This window comes from Rhineura floridana, chromosome 7 (genome assembly GCF_030035675.1).
Source record: "Rhineura floridana isolate rRhiFlo1 chromosome 7, rRhiFlo1.hap2, whole genome shotgun sequence".
Taxonomy (NCBI): domain Eukaryota; kingdom Metazoa; phylum Chordata; class Lepidosauria; order Squamata; family Rhineuridae; genus Rhineura; species Rhineura floridana.
Genome location: NC_084486.1, coordinates 78,124,893 through 78,145,832, shown reverse-complemented (window position 1 = coordinate 78,145,832; position 20,940 = coordinate 78,124,893). Strand labels below are relative to the sequence as shown.

Genomic DNA, 20,940 nt, shown 5'->3' with positions numbered 1-20,940 from the left:
AGAGGTATAAAATAATAAAGGTTTACTTTGATACACACTTTGCCAACTTGCAGTAAGAAATGTAATGGGGAATATTCATAAACCAAAATTATTCCCAGGGAATATACCTCTGAAAATGAACGGGAAGGTCTAATATCTTTAATAACAATAATAGCATACCCTTCAGTTTAGTACAGCATCCATAACACTTCAGTTTAGTACAAAACTCTTATCACACCTATAAAACTTGTTTAGTATATAAAGAAGTAAAAGAGGTGTGCCTATGACAGAATAGGGGAGGATGATATGCATATATTGGATAGGGGAAAACCGTATTTCACTCAACGACTATTTATACCGAGCAAAAATGTTTAAGCATTAATGTATCTAGTACAGGAAGTGTAGTGAAATTTGACTGGGGATTTAGCTTGACTTGCCTTTTGGTTCCAAACTTAAATAGATAGTTAAGAAATCTTTTCAATAGGTTGCCTTTGTTTAAAAGTAAAAATTGGCAACAATTTTCTTATGTATGAAAATTGTTTTTAAAAAGAAAAGAGAAATAGTTTTATAATGGAGCAATATATTGAGGTCTCTTGTGCATTGACATTCTCCCTTTTAAAAATATTCTATGTATGTAGCTTGAAAGCTATAGAGTAGAATATTTTGATATAATGAGCCATTTCCCTCTATAAAGCTTTAGCAGATCAGCAGTACAAGGAGTGTGCCTGTGGCATGGAAGAGTGTGTGTTAAGTGCATGTCCAGTTCTTGTAAACTGCACTGTAGATGTGGGAAATTGGAGACTGTAAACTGCTGCCTGCATCTACAAGAGGATGGTGTGCTTTTTGGTAAAATGTACACACCTCACTATACCTGTTCTTCTGGATACATCTCTGGTTTTATGTCAGAGTGTGGAGTAAAGAATGTAGAAAGCTCCTGTACATATGTGTTCACCATACCTCTGAGTACTAAAATCGACCGTGTGTTTCCTGACCAGAAATTTTGAAGTCCTTTCATGAAGCCAACTACCACAAGTAATCCTGTGTGCCATTGATTCTATTTGTTTGGCAAGCACCTCCTAAAATACCTAATGCCTTGGATTACTTTAACATGCCACAAAAGATAGAGCCCTAAGAATGTGGCACCTTTCTTTTGCCAGTAAAGCGCAACTGCGACCACTCTAGATACTTAATTTCACTGAGCTGGCAGTTGTCCATTGTTATCAAGGGAATGGGGAGGAGGGGATAGAATAACTTGATCCTCTTAGTCAAGATATGCAACACACGGTGCAAAGAGAGCCAGATCTGGATTTTATTTCTTCATCTGTATGTGATCCAGTGTGCATTCCTAACATGTTACAGTTTGTCTCTGAAAGCACAAGATCAGTTTTCAGTGGCAACAGCCCCTAAAGGAAACAGACTGATTCCTCCATGAGCAAACATCTGGCCAATTGTGGATGGAATTAATTGCTGATCTCTCCTGCCTGTGTTTTTCTTCTCTTGTCATTTCCTTTGCAGCTGTGAAATGCAAGCTTTTAGATCTGAAAGCAGCATGGACATTTCCAGCAGTAGTAGTCTAAAGTTACAAGTATTATGCATTAATTTGGATTTAAAAGCCTCCTGCAAGAACACTAATTCTGAAAGCTTAAGAGTAATGTTTTGAGAAAGAAAAAACTAAGCCATTTAAGAGTATATTTTATTTTATTGGATAAAATTATAAATTCATAAAAGCTTGCAACACGTTGGAAATTAAGGACATTATAGTATTTCAGGCTTATTTTCTTACAATTCAGGAAAATAACCACCTGCAAATTTGATTATCATCTTGAGAATGTTTTGTTTTTACATATCCAAACAGGTTGGTTTGGATACAAAAGTAGATATATTTCTGAGGATGACAATTTCAGTTTTATCTCCAGCTATTTTATCAGGATCACTTTATGTCTTGCTCTTTCATCATATCATAAATTACACAGCCACAAGAGTGGCTGTATACTATGGCCAGCAAGAATCTTTCACATTCTGCAGTGTTAAATTAAAAATACCCCTGTGCCATTCTGATGCTTCCCATAAGCTCATTTCAAAACAAAACCTTGCAAAACTTATAGTCCTGAACTCAGAAATGCTTGCTTAACCCTCTCAATTTTCATGGCAATACACAAAACAGTCAGAGAGAATCGAGAGTTCAACGTCTAAAGAGAGAGAGAGGGGGGGGGGAAACCAGACCCCTTTTGGACTTTTTTCTGTCAGAGTTCTCATCTGTTGAAATTCATTAAAAATCAGCCATGTTCACAGAGTACCTGTAATCCTATTACTGACCTTGCCCCATACTCTAACCTTCATCTTCTGCAGTTTAAAAGTTAAAAAAAAATGTGTGGCTGAGTTTTACTTAATAAATTTTGCATTGAACTGAATGATAATGTTGGGCATGCTCAGTAAGAACCAACTGTCAGTGTTCTAAAAGCCAGATTCACAGCTGCTTGGCTTGCCTAATCAGGGGGCCACACCCATATCAGACTTTGATTTCACGTGAAACAGTAATGGCTTCCCTCAGAAAATCCTGGGAGTGTAGTTTGTGAAGTGGGCTGAGAGAAGACTCCTATTCCTCTGAGAGAGCTCCAGTGGCCAGAGTGGTTTAACACAGTCAGAAACTCTGTGAGGGGAACAGGGCATATCTCCTAGCAACTCTCAGCACCCTTCACTAACTATACTTTCAGGATTCTTTGAGAGAAGCCATGACTGTCCAAATTGAAATAAAGGTGTGGTGTGGATGTGTCCAGTGACAGCTTTGGTTTAAATTTGGGTGGGAGGCTGTATGTGCCTGCTGTAGAATAAAAAGGTGGGGGAAACCCTGAAAAGCAATGATACTGTTCACAATGTTTTCCTTTTGGAAAGGAAAGGGGCTTCCCCTCTGCCCAGTGGCCACCCACCCAATCTCCTCCCCTCCCCCTCCTCCTACCCTCCCTGCCCTTCCCCAGGTCAGTGTTGGACTACAACTTGGGAGACCAGGGTTCAAATCCCCACACAGCCATGAAGCTCACTGTGTGACCTTGGGCCAGTCACTGCCTCTCAGCCTCAGAGGAAGGCAATGGTAAAATGACCTCTGAATACCGTTTACCATGAAAACCCTATTCATAGGGTTGCCTTAAGGCGGAAACGACTTGAAAACAGCCCATTTTCAAACATGATTGCACAGAAATAAATCCCATTGAACTCAAAAAATATGCAACTGATCATAGAATAGTAGTGTTGAAAGGGCCCTATAAGGCCATGAAGTCCAACCCCCTGCTCAATGCGGGAATCCAAATCAAAGCATTCCCAACAGATGGCTGTCCAGCTGCCTCTGGAATGCCTCCGGTGTCGGAGAGCCCACTACCTCTCTAGGTAATTGGTTCCATTGTCGTATGGCTCTAACAGTTAGGAAGTTTTTCCTGATGTTCACTCGAAATCTGGCTTCCTCCAACTTGAGCCCATTATTCCGTGTCCTGCACTCTGGGATGATCGAGAAGAGATCCCGGCTCTCCTCTGTGTGGTAACCTTTCATGTACTTGAAGAGTGCTACATATCTCCCCTCAGTCTTCTCTTCTCCAGGCTAAACATGCCCAGTTCTTTCAGTCTCTCCTCATAGGGCTTGGTTTCCAGTCGCCTGTTCATCCCTGTTGCCCTCCTCTGAACCTGTTCCAGTTTGTCTGCATCCTTCTTGAAGTGCGGAGACCAGAACTGGATGTAGTATTCAAGATGAGGCCTAACCAGCGCTGAAAAAGGGGAACTAATACTTCATGCGATTTGGAAACTATACTTCTGTTAATGCAGCCTAATACAGAATTTGCCTCTTTTGCAGCCACATCGCACTGTTGCCTCATATTCAGCTTGTGATCAACGACAATTCCAAGATCCTTCTCACATGTCGTATTGCTGAGCCAAGTATCCCCCATATTATAACTGTGCATTTGGTTTCTTTTTCCTAAGTGTAGTACTTTGCATTTATCCAGTGTCTAATATCCCATTCCTGGGCAAGGTAATAGAGCGTGTGGTGGCCTCCCAACTACAGGGATTCCTGGATGAAACGGATTATCTAGATCCATTTCAGTGTGGTTTCAGACCTGGTTATGGGATGGAGACGGCTTTGGTCGCCTTGGTAGATGACCTACGCAGAGAACTGGACAGGGGGAGTGTGTTCCTGTTGATTCTGCTGGACCTCTCAGCGGCTTTCGATACCATCGACCATGGTATCCTTCTGGGTCGCCTTACCGGGATGGGACTTGGGGGCACTGTTTTACGATGGCTCCATTCCTTCCTGGAGGGTCGAACCCAGAAGGTGGTGCTGGGGGATTCCTGTTCGACTCCTTGGCCGTTGGCCTGTGGGGTCCCTCAGGGTTCAGTTTTGTCCCCCATGCTATTTAATATCTACATGAAACCGCTGGGAGAGGTTGCCCTGAGATTTGGGGTTCGGTGCCATCAGTATGCAGATGACACCCAACTCTACTTCTCCTTTCCACCTAATTCCAAGGAAACTGTCTTGGTTCTAAACCAGTGTTTGATAGCAGTGGTGGACTGGATGAGGGTGAACAAGCTGAAGCTTAATCCAGACAAGACAGAGGTGCTCCTAGTCAGTCGAAAGGCGGATCAGGGAATAGGGGTTCAGCCTGTGCTGGATGGGGTTACACTCCCCCTGAAGATGCAGGTTCGCACTTTGGGTGTGCTCCTGGACTCAGCCTTAAACCTGGAGGCCCAGGTTTCTGCGGTGGCCAGGAATGCTTTTGCACAGTTAAGACTAGTGCGCCAACTGCGCCCGTTCCTGGAGTCGTCTCATCTGGCTATGGTGACACACGCCTTAGTTACATCCCGCTGAGACTACTGTAACGCGCTCTATGTGGGGTTGCCTTTGAAGACTGTTCGGAAACTTCAGTTGGTGCAATGAGCTGCAGCCAGAATGTTAACTGGGGCTGGTTACAGGGACCATACAACTCCCCTGCTGCAACAGCTCCACTGGCTGCCAGTCTGTTTCCGGACACAATTCAAAGTGCTGGTTATGACCTATAAAGCCCTATACGGCTTAGGTCCAGGCTATTTGTCAGACTGTATCTCCCTATATGAACCTTTCCGGGCCCTGAGATCTTCAGGAGAGACCCTTCTCACAATCGCAACACCTTCACAAGTGTGACTGGTGGGGACACGAGATAGGGCCTTTTCGGTGGCTGCCCCTAGGCTCTGGAACTCCCTCCCTAGGGAGGCAAGAATGGCCTCCTCTGTGCAGTCCTTCCCCCGACAGCTAAAGACTTTTTTCTTCCGGCAGGCCTTTGGAACTGAAGGTTTTAAGGGTAGTGACTGAAGAGGATGCTGTATGTTATTGTTTTACTTGTATGCTCCTAAACTGGGTTGCAGTATTTTAAGAGTATATCTAATTGGTTTTAACATCTTAATAGTTTAATCCTGTTTTAATGCTGATTTTATATGTTTATATGTTTTATATTTTTATAGGTTTTTAATGATATGTACTTATTTTTATCTGGAAGCTGCCTTGAGTTCCAGTTTGGAAAAAGGGTGGGGTATAAATAAAGATAATAATAATAATAATAATCCCTGTTAAATTTAGTTCTGTTGTTTTCAGCCCAATGATCAAACCCACCCTCCCTTCTCCTCCCTCTTATACCTTCCCCCTCCCCATATTCAGTTTTACCTATCTTAAGCATGATTGCACGGGAGTAAATACCATTGAACTCAATAAGCATGCAAATGATCAAACCTGCCCTTCCCTGCCCCTTCCTTTACCCCTCCTCCTCCAATCCCCTCCCCCTCATTTCGCTCCCCTCTCCCCTCTCTTTCTCCTTCCCTCTCCTCACCCCTCCCCCTGCTCCTCCCCCATGGCCAGTTTTACCTATCCTAACCATGATTACATAGGAGTAAATCTCATTGAACTGAGTAAGCATGCAAATGATCAGACCTGGCTTTCCCCTCCCTCCCCTCTTCCTTCCTCTTCTCCTCCCCTCCCCTCTTCTCCTCCCCTCCCCTCTTCTTTCCTCTTCTCCTCCCCTCCCCTCTTCCTCCTTCCCTCTTCCTTCTTGCTTGCCCACTCCAGCCGTCCCTCCCTCCCTTCCAGTCAGTTTTACCTATCCTAAGCATGATTGCACGGGAGTAAATCCCACTGAACTCAATAAACATGCAAATGATCAAACCTGTACTCCTTCTCCCTCCCCTCCTTCCTCCTCCCTCCTCCTCCTCCCCTCCGCCCTTTCTCCCCTCCCTCCTCCTCCCCTCCCCATCCTCTGTGGTCAGTTTCACCTGTCCTCAGCATGATTGCAGGGGAGTAAATCCCACTGAAATCAATAAGCATGCAAATGATCAATCCATTCTCAGCAAGCTTGCACAGGATCCCATTTCTTACCTCTTGGATTAAAAGCAGAGAAATTCACTAATAAGCAAAAAACCTATTGGCATAGGTTACGAAATTCTTCCAAGCTACAGAGGAAGTTGATTGGACTGTGAAAGACCAACTCAAATTGTGTTTGCATTTTGACAAATGTGTAGGGCAGTACAATATCTCAGAGAGGAGGTCAGGTCTCCTGCTCTCCTGGTGCATTCACTACACCTGCCCAATTTCCCTGCTTTTTAAAGTTTGATAGAAATATCTGTGGGCTATAGGTACGTTCTTAAACCGCAAGGTTTTTTGCCTGTTAGTGAATCAACTATATTCAAGAGCAATTTCTAACACTCTAAAGGGAACAACCTGCTGGTTTACTGTTAACATCAGTAGGCAAATTGTAATGTTAATAGTAGTTTGCCTCCGCCCACATATCCTCTCACTGTTTGTTAAACTCGTACAGGCCATCCAATTCAATTAGTGTGCCTTTAGTTTATTGGAAGAAATCCCCTGGTTATTGATGTATGTAGAAATGATTTTGCAGGTGGTGGGTTGTGAGCCTGATGGTGGAAATTCAAGAAGCCACTTTGTAGCAGCTCTGTTTCGTCTATGTGCAGGGGGTGAGGGGTATGTCAGTTGCATTTTCTTAAGGTCCAAAAAGTTGTGATGCAGCTAGGAACTCATGTAAAACAACTTTAAATGAAGGCCATGTGCTTTATTCCATATAGATTTGTTGAGATTAATTACTTGCAAACATTTAGAAGAGTGACCTCAGTGCTGCTCACCCAGGTCTTGAGCTGCTGGCTGCCAAACTGTTACATTGGCCAGGTTTTTTGTGGCAAGGCACCTGTACCTTCCTGCTTGTGTCTAAATCATATCACTTTTTGCCACTGTTGGGGTCATCTAGTACCAAATGGAGCATGGCTGCCTGCAACTATGGATTAATGATCTGAATATGCACCCTGAGTTGGCTGTTGTGCATCCCTGCCAAACTCTGAGATCACATGACAGTCAACAGATGGATTTAGGAGCAGATGCTAAGTATTTTTAAACAACTATGGAGAATCTTAATTCAGCTTGATGAGAAAAGGTGTCTGTCATTATACTAGTTTTGTTCAAAAGTTATGGATGGGAAATAGCCTACGCATTTTGATTGTATGTAGTCTATACTGACCAAACACCGTTATCCACCAGGGAACTACAAGTGGAAAACATAAACTCCAAGGATTTAACAGTGTCTCAATACCATCTAGAGGAGCTTATACTGTCCTTGCTCCTCCACCCCTTTTCAGCTTCATGATCTTTGGCCTCCCCAGCTTAATATTTCAGCAGAAAAGTACAGGAGAAAAATAGAAAGCAAGGAAGTCCACAGTGGCATGACTGAGAAATAGTAGGATAGACGTAGGACAGATATAGGAAAAATAATAGTACAGATTTAAAAACACTAAAATTAATGTTTGAATTGTGTGTGGTGCTGACAAAGAAAACTGTAGTGAATTGTGGTAGCAATGTAGACCATGCTATTGCCAGCAGTTATGGAAAGAGCAGGCACAGGCGATATTTTCAAGCAACAACTCTGCTTTCTGCACAGTTCCAAGGATTCACATTTTCCCTTCCCTTCTCAACTCTACCAAAGTTCAGATGTAGCAGTGGTACTCATGAAATAGCTGAATAAGAGATTGGTAGCAGAAATACTTCCACCCAAATGTTAGATGTGGCTATCTCAGATCTGCACAAGACAGGGATCATTTAATTGTGCTTAACTTAATTGCAGATCTATTCACTGAAATGCCTTTCTTTGCTCCAAGAATAGAGTGGTCCAGTACTGAGCTTTGTGCTGCAGCTGTGTGCCTGCTTCCTTGAAGGCAAGCCTCATTGAGTTCAGTGGGATCTTCAAGTAAACAGTGGATAGAACTGGACTGTCAACTTACTAAGTAAATATTACCTTAGGAGTTAGCCGATGGGACTAATACATTCTGGATGAGTATAGATTAACAGGAGTTCAACTGTTTGGAGTCTGGAAGCACTTTTCTCCTAGATTGGATAGGCTAGTGACCTTGGGTATGTTTAGTCTTTTCCTTTGAGCATGGTTTTACTTCCTTGAGCATTCATAGAATTGTAGAGTTGGCCTATAAGGCCATCGAGCCCAACCCCCTGCTCAATGCAGGTATCCAGCTTAAAGCATACATGACAGGTGGCTGTCCAACTCTCTCTTGGATGCCTCCATTGTTGGAGAGCCTACCAACTTCCTAGGTAATTGGTTCCATTGTTGTACTGCTGTAAAAGTAAGGAAGTTTTTCTGGATGTTCAGCTGAAATCTGGTTTCCTGTAATTTGAGCCCATTATTCCATGCCCTGTACTCTGGGATAAAATTGTGGATTGTATTTTAATATTCCATTTCCCTATTCTCATGCTCACCATAATCTGCCTACCTTTTAAAGTCTGCTCTTTTGTAGACTCATCTGATAAGAATGTTGGGGCTCAAGGAAGCTGTCTCAATGCATTGAATCTGATGAGATAATCTACACCTCCATTGTAGTCCTACACTATTTTACTCCTGAAAGGATCCCTCTCTGAGGTTAGATGACCACCAATTAAGGTATGCTGAATATGAATCCAGTGTGATTAGCATCTTATATGATGATCCACATTTTTGGTGTGTGTCTATTCTCCCTCCACACGCACAAGTAAGAATTACCGAAGCAAAAGTTAGAACCTCTTAATGTTCTTTCATTCATTACACAATTGCATGCACGTATTTTGTGTGTCCTCCCTCAGCTATCTCATATTAAGTACTTTTTGGCAAACAATGAGAGTTATGGAAACAATTAAAATTCCTGTGAAACATCATCTCACTTGTTTATTTGGAAGAGTGGGTGGTGGTTGGGAAATAAAGGGCAGATCCTTGCTTTAAGGCAAAAGTGATTTGTTTTGGAGAGGACTTTTTAAATAAATGTCAGTGTTTTTGTGTAAGTTTTTAGATTTCTGTCCAACTGAGCATTGTGAATACCAAGTCAAAAACATTCAAAATGTTCTGACAGCCTATGATATAATATTAATATATAATAGGACTATGGTTTAAATGGAGGGGAAAATGTGTATTCACATTACTATGGAAATGAAGACTAGATTTGAAATATTCATTAATTTGTTAAGGATGAAATTAGAGAAAGTAACAAGGGCTTGATCCAGTCATACTGTGCACATGCAAGTTTATGTTCCTTGACCAGCTGGAGGGATGGAGGGCTAGACGGGAGAGAGGATATGCTGGCAGGCCTTTCATTATCTGTAATGGCTTTATATCTCAAGTGCCCATGCATATGTGGTTCAGGGGGATGGGAGACGAGGATAGGCTTCTACTTAGGACCTATACCAGGGGTGGGGAACTTGTGGCCTTCCAGGTATTGTTGAACTCCAACTCCCATTAGCCCCAACTAGCATAACAAGTGGTCACTGACAATGGGAGTTGTAGTCCACCAACGAGCGGAGGGCCAAAAATTCTTCACCCCTGCCCTGTATGGATCCCATACAGATGCTATATCCATTGTAGAACTAGATTAAGTGTTAAGTGTACAAATCAAGTCCTCAGTTTAGTGAATATAAGGACTCTTTTTTTCTTTTGGTTTTACTTGTTCAATAAAAAAGATTCTGTAAACCCTAAATTCAGCTACAGATGAAGGACTGTTGCCTAGATGACTTTTTATTCCTTATTACTGTTATATACAGTTTTGTAACCTGCCAATAACTGATATGATTGAATGAAGTATTTGCTCTGATGAGCTGGTATGACAATCCAAATCCAAAACTTGGAGAAAAATATGGTTGTGCTCATTCAATTTTGGCAAGCCTCGAGGGATTTTTTTGAGGGGGATGGACTCTTACCTTTTTTAAAACTATTAACAAATTTAAGTATATAGGAATATTTTTACAAGTAGTATAAAGTTTGTTTTTAATTACTGTCTGATACTAAGATTAATAATTTGGTTGGCCTCCTCTATATCTCCCTTATAAAACCTAATTAATGTGTTCTTGTTAATAATATGTATTAATACGTTCTTGTTAAATCTAATCTGATTAAAAACATTTTATGAAATTTAAGATAATAAATTAAATAATATAAAAAAATTAAATTTCATGGATAAGAATTTACGATTAGGAGAGATGTTCCTCTGTCTTTGCCACTGATCAAGAAATGTAGCCAAGATTCTAAAAAATACTTTGATTAACCTCCATTATCCTAAAGTACCTTTTTGTGCATTAGCAAGTCTTCACCCAAAGTTATAAGATAACACAGAGACCAGTGTATGCCCACAGTATAGCCTTTTTCTTACTTTGAGTGCATGCAGTCACTTGCCCCACCTTCGGTTTTCATGTTCAGCAGAAGGTATGAAAATGGTGTACATGTACAAATGGTGTACATGTACTTCTAAGTGTGTACAGCAACACGCACATGCACATACACACATTGTTAATATCTGGAGGGTGGGTCCAGCAGGTGCAATTCCACTCCCTCTCTGTGTATTCACTGAGCGTATATGTTGAAGGTGTTACAAGGGCTTATGTTGGTAGTACTTGGCTTCTTGCACTGAGGAGCCTGCTCAAAAGAAATGAATTCTGAAGTGAATGCTGTAGCCATTGGAGCCAGGACACATTAGAGACCATAGAGCTGCTAATTGCCAGATATCTTTGCCTTTAAGCTTGGGTGTCAAGAAAAATGGGAGTTAAACTAGAAATTGGATTCTAGCAAAAGCATCTATTCAGTTTGAGCTAGGGATGGGCTGCCAAAGCATCCAGCTGCTATAAATTAACAGGTGCAGCTGTGAGGAGACTGGTTTAGTTGGCTTGGTTGGAATGATTGGAGGGAAGCAAGATCACCTTCACTGTAAGTGTCATAATTTGTGAGGGAATGGAAGAGGAATAAGAATGCAGGGAAAAGTTACACTTGCCTCGAAACACCCTGGTGAATGTGCTCACTTTTTCACTGCTTATACTATTTCTCTGGTGCAGTAGTGAAACATTTTCTGCCCTGTTTGCTAGCATACCCCATCCTCCCATTGGGGGAGAGAAGGCTATGTGTGCAGCTATAGAAAGAGGAAGTCCAGTGAAGTTTGGACTTCATTTCTCCATTTATGTACTCTAAGAATTCAAGGAGGGAAGGGGAAATTTTAAAGTCCTGCTCCTGTCACCTCTTTCACTGCATTCCTGCTGGAAACTAAGCAATCTGTTTCCACCTTATATATGAAAGAGTAATGGGGTTTACCTTACAAGATCTGAACAGGGTGGTTCATGACAGATGCTCTTGGAGGTTGCTGCTTCATAGGGTCGCCATAAGTCGTCGTCGACTTGGAGGCACATAACAAAAAAATGGGGTTTACAGAATAAGTTAGAGTGAAGCAAAATATGTATGAGTAAATGAATTATGAAGCTGAGTGTTGTGTATGTAATTAAAAATATTTCTAATCATTTTTCTGAGTTTCTACTATATGGCTTTTTTAAAGTGTTGATATTTGGAATGTAAGTCATATCTTCAAGGCAGGAAAACAGAAAATGAATAACAACACCTGTCTAGACCTTCGACATTTTTGTTATGGGGGGTATCATGGAGTATCAGCCAATCTTTTTAAGGTATTTTAAGATCTAAAACTTGAGCATAAGAAAAAGAGAAATCAAGCATTTTGGATATAGGTGTTCACCAAGTGACAATTGCTGCTCACCAAATGTGAACCAGCAAGCAGCAAATTACAAGGATATTAAGGTCTGATATCTCTCAGCATCTCAGAACAACTACCACAAGATCGTTTCACCTCTTCTGTGCTTCATTCTGTGAATCCAGTGCAGCTACAAGTGCCCAGGTTAATTTTTATTCCATGTTTGAAGTGGAGTGATGGTGGGGAGACACTCATTTTAACTGTCAAGAGTTCCTCTATTTGTAGGAAGAGCAAATAGGGTAATATTCCTATAGATCTGTTTAAAACACCAGTTGGCAGCATACAATAGACTTATCCCAAACTCAAATCTTTCTTCTTTCTGTATGTGGTCCTCTAGGCCCATATCACCGTAACTATGTAAACTGCATTCACATTTATCAAAATTTATGATAAAGAAAACATTTAGGATGTCTTCCAAACCCTCAGATAGCAGAATTTGTAGACTTGGCCATTGTGAAGAACAAACAACCATGCTTTCGACAGTTTTGTATAGTTTTGTCCACAAAAAGAGTTCTACCCTTGATCTCTACCATATGTGTTATGAGGAACTTGATGAAAAAGAAGGGTCACCTCCAGGGCAAGATTTCGTCAGTATTGCCATATGTGATCTGCTTCAGCTTCCTGTTTTAGTTATTTTATAAAGCAGTAGGACAGCAGTTGTACTCTGCTGGAAGAAAAAATAGTGCTTTTCTGGTTTAGATTTCATAAATTTAGCAAAAAGATGTTGGTCAAGCTGGCTGGGGCTATTGGGAGCTGTAGTCTCCCAAAATCTGGAGAACCACAGACTTCACATTCCTCATCAAGGACTATATTTCTTCTTTTCACCTTTCCAAAATAAATGTCACTGTGATCAGTGGTATTATACAGGCAAAACATAAAGTACTTAATTCAGACATCTACAGAGTCACGTAAGACAGGAAAGAAGGAAATGAAGGATGGCTAAATCATATTAATTCCAGGGTAAACAAATCTTGTTGATTTGAAAGAACAGCTGTGAATTAACCTTAGAGAGACTTCAATATCATGGATGTTGTAAATGTTAAATTTCCTAATTAATCATTGATTAAACATGTATTTACTGACTGTAGAAAAAAAATGAATGTTTTCTGTATGTAATTTACCAGAATTAGATGATAACGTGATCTGGCAGTTCTGCTGTTCGAGACATCGTGGCATGAACTTTGTGTAAGAGAGGGTTCATTCAATAAAAAAATAAAAGGAGCATTTAGAGAGCCTTTTATTGCACCAATAAAGATGCTTTGTGCTGTAGCTGCTGTATATTTGACAAACCAATTGGAAAGAGACACAGTCAAAGACTGTTTTGAAGCATATTTCACTGCTTTTCTCCTAGACATTTTGCCTTCATCTTTGGTTTAGCGATGTGAATGGTAAGTTTAAATTTGTGTGAATTATTCTGTTTTCTCTTCAGGCAGTGTTCATATTCATCCAAATCTCCTCTCTTGCAAATTGTTGTTTCTTTCTATATTATTGTTCATAGTGGGTTCTTGAGAAGCGGTCAGATCTTACATTTGTGAAATGTTTATAATTGGCCCAGAATGTGATGTGGTTGTATTAGGAGCAAGTTTTAATTTTTACTATGTAATCCATTCTGATGGTTTGCTGCATTGGAGGTAGGTCGACATCTGCATAGATAATGGTAGTTTTCTGTACAGTAAAGAATTATTCTGTTATTGGGATGTGCTGCTACCTGTGTTAAAATGAATTATTGGGTTAACATACATTACACCTATGGAAACTACTTCAGCTTTAGGCACTGAATGATATAGTAATTGCATTTTGGCTATAGCAGCTAACATTTGCCTGCAATTAGAACTCAAAAATGTTGTATTCTGCGTTTTAAACAACAGTAAGGTGGTTACTTTTCCCCTCACAAAATTCACAGTACAATCACTTCTGAATACTAGGGACAAACAAATGGTAGATCAACAGATCTGAAGCAAAAGCATGGTTGACAGGAAAACTGGATAATAGGGAGATTTGTGGTATGGATAATAGTATGTAGTATTCTCTAATTATTCAGGTACAGAAGAAAATGAAGCATATATGAAACTAGAAATAGATATAAATTAATCCAGGTCTGCAAAGTGAATACCTCTGACTTATAAGCAGGTTTAGATGTCATGTTCAGATCCCACTGGAAAATTTGGGTAGGCAATTGCCTATAATGGTTGCACATTGGTGTCATAAATTGCCTGAGCATGGCTTTGACAAGTGCAATCTTATCACCTTAGTTACCTAGCCAATTAGGTTAACCCTGAGCTGGGCTCTAAAAGTTTGTTTATGTGATCAAGTTTCAGAGGTAATCAGCAAATCATCTCATCTATACCTCCTTACTGATTATTTTAAGATAACACTGGGCTTCAGTGAAGAATTATGAGCTTCACATATTGGAGATTACAACCCTGTAATTGTTTTACATGGTCCCTTATCATAAGATGAAAAAAAGATGAGATAGATCCCTGATCTTCCTAGAGCTGGTTGACTCTAACAGTAGAATTATATACATGTCTGTATATGTCTGGGCTCCTGCTGGAAGGAAGGGCGGGAAAGAAAGAAAGTCCCATAGAGTTCAATAGAGCTTACTTTCAGATAAGCAAGTATTAGATTGTAGCCTAGGTTTTCTTTCAAATGTTGGTCGAAATCTTTTAGAATCTTTTTTGTTCAGCTGCACTTAGAATTTAATCAAATTTGCCAAAACATATCTATCTTGTTTCTGACACATAATTTTTCATTTTGATATCTGAAAGTATCAGTTTGGAGGTCAAACATATAAAATGAAACATTGGCTTTTGATGCTGAACATTAGTATGTTTGTCTTGTGCTTTCTCCATATTTTAGTCCTCTCATCCTATTCCTTGCTTCATTGAATGACATAAATTGACATGACATGAGCCTCTTCTATATGGTGTTGAGGAAACAGAATGAGAGATTTAACCTGCCATCCTGCCAGCAAATGTACATTGTTTTAGAAGCAGGAATTCACACAATCAAGGATAGGATAAAAAAATTATTCTTACTAGATCACGCATGTGTATATTTGATGATGTAATTTGTGTGATTGCCACAGAAAGGTGCCCAGAACTATTTTCCTATTATGTGTTCAAATACTCACTTGACTAATTGCCCCAGGTGACTGAAAATTAGTTGCAAGCAGCCAAGATATATTAGAATGCTGGGAAATAAAGGTTATTATATATATTTTAGTGAAAAGTAGATTTTTTCATGGGTTCACAGTTTTTGGTTAATCTTGGTCGTAAAACCAAAAATTGTGGTTACTTGCCCCACTCTGATTGGTTCACATAAGAAAGCTCTGTGCATCCCATTTTCTGAGAGAAGAAAGTGCACATTCCCATGAGAAAGGAAGGCACAAGAAAGCTTGCCCTTTTTGCTGCCTTTCAGCTGTGATACTCCAGGTGCTTTGGTTGCCCAGCAGCTGCAGAAGCTGTCCATCTCCTTTTGCCCTTCTGGCTTTTGCAGAGCCAGGCACCTCAAAAATGCATTGGCCAAACACCTCTAGCCTTCCTCCAAACCATGGAGCTTGGGAGAGGGTGGAGATTGCTGTACAGTTTCTTGGCAATCCCTGTAACCTCTGCAGCTCTTAAGTTTGGGCTACATTGAAGCTTTTCACAGAAGCCTAATAAGTGAAAATGTGGGAAGCCTGACTTTTTAATCCAAAGTTAGAACTAAGATTTAAACTTTCTGAATAGATCGTTTGTGCTCTAATCTTTGAAGGGACCCAATAATAGAATGTTACTACTGTTCAGCATCAACCTAACCTGACCTCTAGGATTTCAAAATGAAGAATGGGGTAAGGCAGCTGCACCTTTCATAGGTTTGTAGAAAGAACTTTGGTGGGTTTTTTTAGTTTGTCCACCTCCTACAGCAGGGGAGGAGGACTTGCGGCACTGCAGATGTTGTTGGACTCCAGTTCCCATCAGCCCCAGCCAGCATGGCCAACGAGCAGGAGGGGCACACTTTCCCCTATACTATGGCAAGATAGTTGTACTTGTCAACTCCAACTCTTCTGGATTAAGAGGAACCTGAAACAGGGCGGTCCCAGGTGATTGTAAGATAGCAGGAAGCAGGAATCCTGCCCTTTAAGAGACTTCAGAAGCTTTGTGGAAGTCCAAAAAAGCTCATCCTCATTCTGTCCATGTGGTTTTGTCAAATCAGAACATCTTTTCCATGGGTATTAGTCAACTTTATTGCTTGAGCCTTAGGCTATTGCAAATGCAGAACAAAATTAAAGGATAAGATTGTCACCATAAAACTACTTAAGGCATGTAAGTTTTTTTAATCTTTAGTGCTGCCAGCTAGGTCTAGCTGTGTTAGAAAAAGGCTCTTGGTTTGGGGACATTATTTCCTTTAATTGTTAGATCTTTAATTGTCGAGCAAATATCTGCAAGGGAATGGCATTCGCACTTCAGAAAACATTATGGAACCTTTTCTGCAAAGAATAACTCTATAATTTCTTTTGTAACAACTAACTTGCCCCAGTGACCCCCTGTTACTGTAAGCACGATTAAGAATTTTATTACATCTCTTATCTTGAGTAAGGCTCCGGGAGAAGATGTGTTGCCAGCAGAAATCTGTAAGTATTTTTCTGACTGGTGGGCCCTAATACTATCCAAAATGTTCACCCAGATTAATAGTACTGATATATTTCCTGATGGTTGGAAACAGAGTATTAATCTTTCCTATTTACAAGAAAGCTGACAAGCAGGATCCAAGTAACTCCCAGCCAATTAGTCTCTTGGATATTGATTCCAAGTTATATAGCAATTTTTTGTTAAATAAGTTGGAGGACTGGGAGTCTTCTAATCATGCCTGAACAGGCCAGTTTCAGAAAAGGACAAGGCACCATTGAGCTCTGCTTGACCCTTCATTTTTTAGCCCAACAGGGCATTGCAGGCCCCACTAAGCATCTTTATGTCGCCTTTGTTGATTTAGCCACAGCTTTTAACTCAATTGACAGAAACCTACTGTGGTCTAAACTTGCCACTTACTAACACTGACAAACAAGTTTTGTTTTTGATCAAGGAACTCTACACTAATACTCCTGCTCTTACTCTAGCAGTTGTACCTGGCTCATTAACGGAACCTATTCTCACTAATAAAGGGGTAAAACAAGGGTGCCTTTTAGGTCCATCACTTTTTAATCTATACCTAAATGACAGTTTTAAAATTATCTGGTCCAGAAACCTACCCCCCTTCAATAGCGTAGTATAGAGAACCATCCTTTGATTTAGTTTCCAAAACAAGACAGCAATAGGGGTGAGCAAAAAAGGCATTACATTTCTTTTTGTCTGAGTTACTGTAATCAAAACAAAATTAGCACTTAATTGACTTCAAAAGGACCACTACCTGGCAATAAAATCATTCATGCCACATAGACAGATTATCTTGAAGACCTTTGTGGCTAGGAGAGAAGTAAAGGTCAACTTTTACCAAGAGGCAAGGTAATTTATAGGGCTATGCATTTCTTTGGACTAAAGAAATGAAAGAAGTAATTGATTCTATTCTCTCTTTCAAGTTATAAGCTTATCATTGGATACATTAATAATGACTTCAAAATTTGCTTAGTTATTTGAATGTAATGTCTATTTCTAATAAAAAATTGCTATCATATGCTATTTAGATGAGCTTGTCTAAATGCCTGAATTTATATTTTTATCTAAAATATATAGCAACTGTTGTGTCTGTGAGGCCTTGAACCAGAAACCTTCTGTTATGAAGGATGTTGCTGCTTGTAGTGAGCTACCCAATACTGTAGAGTAAAGGGGAATGGTAGGGAGACAATAATCTTCAAGGCACACTTTCTTAAGGAGCACTGCACAAAAGTAAGCAGGCGTAACTATTTCTTCCTGATGTTTAATCTGCCCCCATCCACATGTTAATTTGCAGCCTCTTCACTTCTTCAGGACAGTCCTATGCAGAGGGGATGAACTTGTAAACAAGTCCATCTTGCATTCAGTGCCATTGTGTGCATGGTAAGCACACTGAGCATTAAGATTTATGTAATGGGATCTCATTGCAAGGTGGTTGGAGGGAGGGAGGGGGAAAAGAGAAAGATGTTGTGTGAACTGGCAGTACCTGACTGCAATAGTTGGTACTTGGAGTGCCATTCCTTCTATGGAACTGAGGTCTTGGCAGAAATCCTGTGATACACAATGGGAATTTACTTCCTGTCCGGAAATGCTGTTTTCAGTGTTTTATCTTGTTGAGGTAACCACGAGTGAACAATAGGCTATTAAAGCATTAGAATAACAAGTGTCATAACTTTCTTTTGTTCACAGTACTGTCCTAAAAGAAAGTATTGGCTGGTTTTGGAATGGATTAAGTAATTGGCAGCTGAATTGAATTTAGGCCCTGGCCATTTTCTCACATTTGAGCCAAAAGCATCACACTGTACTTAACCTGCACAGCTTCCTGGTACTGTTTCCTGTAGTAAAAGAGACCAAAATAAATGTACTAGTTTTAAAGGTACTTTATAGGTGAAATACTAAAATCACTTCATCTTGCAAACTTGGCACTCTAAATGGTTATTGAAGAACATGAAAATGTAATTCTGAGGTATCAAGCGCACATGATGTATTGTATTCAAAACAAAACAAATATCCACTTCTAATGTGTAATTACTTAAACAGGCTAAGTGGTATTTCTGTTTACCATCCGCTGTTGTCAACAGTGAAGCATCTGAAGAGCAGAGATGGAACAATCCCAGCCATCTAGGAATTTCATGCTAGCACCTAGAAAACCTGTATTATATTCATTGTAATGCAGAAATTGAACACAAACATAACATGATGAGAATTTTAAGAATTTTCTGCCCCCTCTCCCTTATAAGATTAACTACTAGCATTTAATTAAAATAAAGAGGAGACGGAAGAGAATGGCCAATTTTGGTAGCACACATACTTACTATTCCTTATGGGTGTACCTTATATCAATTCAAAATATCAAAATTGTATTTTTACCAGAGCTTGGAAGTAACTAGTTAACAAAAAATGAACAAGTGGGTAATTTCTTTACATTTTGATTGTAATAAAACAAGAAGTAATTTTATTACTTTTGAGGAATAATTGTAATGTTTCCAGCATTCCTTTGGGGCATTACTGGGGGGGGGGAGCAGGGGAAGTCTTCTGCTCCTCTGATTCGTGGATGAAAGTCATGTGCCTCAATCTGGGCTTCTGCACAGCATCATTCTTTCCTCATGCTCTGTGGGTGTTTAGGAGGCAATGATGGTGGAGAGCGAGATGGGGGTGGAGTGGAGAAAACAATTGTTTAAAAAATGGTCAGTGGTGGAGAAGAGTGGAATGGAGGGAGAAAGGCACCAGAGGGCAAGGGCTTGGATGAAGGAGGAGAAGGAGGCAGCAGCGGAATGGAGATAAGAACTGTGGAGGTGAGAGATGATTATGTGTGTGTGTTAATACTGTTTTTGTACTTGACATGCAAAGCTGCCCTCCCTGGCTACTTTGCTGCATTTGCAGTGGTTTTTTTGCACGCCAGAGGAAAATGTTTGCTTGCGTGGGTATGCCTTAGTGGCAGGGAAGGGCCCGGGAGGTGGTTGAGTGAAAGAGATGACACTTCCTGGCTGAGAGTGTGTATGTGTTGGGGGGGTGCACTTGGTTTGACATGCTAAGATCTGAACAGTGGCCTCCTCCTACCTCCCGCTTCCCCTACCAGTGGAGAGACCACCACTGCTATCTTATGGATAGAAATAATTATTCTACCAGCTGTCTCTATGTGTGTTTATTTTTAATTTTGTTTTAGGCTGATTAAGTGTGCAGCAGCCAAGACCAGCACCTTATAGGCACCTTACAGTTTTTTTTTTAAAGTAACTTATCTGTAACTGTAGTGATTGCTTTTGAGTTAACGGTAAAGTAATCGATTCCTTTCAGAAAAATTGCAATTGTAATGGTAATTTATTCCTTTTTGGGGCCATGTAACAGTAATTGTAATTTGTTCCTTTTTAAAAGTAATATTCCAAGCTCTGATTTTTACTACAATATACATTTGCCATAGTTAAACTCCAGTTGTCTGAAAATTCAGAATCTATATTGTGCCTCCCAACATTATAACTCCAAAATAAATATACTTACATGAATGTCCCATTTTGTTCATGTTACACATTTTTAAAAAAATCTTAACTCATCCTAGTATCAGATTAGTCCTTTGTTTCTCAGCCAAATCTTACCTTGGATCACATCTGGTAAACCTCTTTGAGTCTGAGGTCCGCATTCCCCCATGGCCAACCTTCCAGGGCCACATGCCAGTGATGATCATGGCCAAAACAAAAGTTAGCATAGCCAGCATTGGTAGTCCACACCACACTCTTTCCCAACACACACCATGCATGTATACAGTACACACACAGAGCATGCACACACTGTATACATACATTAATTGCACATGTACATGTATACACTCAATGGGAAAGGTGAGGGAAGCTTTTGAAAATCAGCGTTTTGAGCCATAAGCTGAAAGGTGAGATGGGCAGAGCATTGCAAGCATTGTATGGGCCCTCTTACTTTCTTTCAGTGCTTGCAATGTTCTGCCCACCTCCTCCTTCAGCTATCATTTGAAGCAGCAGTTCCTGAAGAGGGCACTTTTCTCTACCACTTGGGCAAAGGAGAGATTGGTGGCCTGATCCAAAAGGCTTCATGGACCAAATTCAGGCCACCAGTTCCTCATCCCTCCCTCAGATTTAAGATTTGGATAGGGGCTTGTGTCTTTATTCTGTTAAACATTGCATAGCTCTGTGAAAATTAGATATTTTTACTAGAATGTAGCCAGTATAACAGATACAGACCTGATACCTGAGCATGGTAATCCCAACTTTAGTTTATTGACATTACTAAGGCCTGCTTCACA

The 20,940-nt window shown here is 40.3% G+C and overlaps 1 protein-coding gene across 11 annotated transcripts in view; it reads left to right on the top strand.

The window, feature by feature from the left end:
- ADD3 (adducin 3) overlaps positions 1-20,940 on the top strand; it is a 243,710-nt gene that overhangs the window by 134,580 nt on the left and 88,190 nt on the right. Inside the window, exon 1 of one of the 11 annotated variants that reach the window (XM_061636054.1) lies at positions 13,410-13,433. The exons of the other annotated variants lie outside the window; for them this stretch is intronic. The gene's annotated coding sequence lies outside the window, so the exon portion shown is untranslated. Of the gene's footprint in view, positions 1-13,409; positions 13,434-20,940 lie in introns of those variants that run through there. 11 annotated transcript variants of the gene reach the window in all.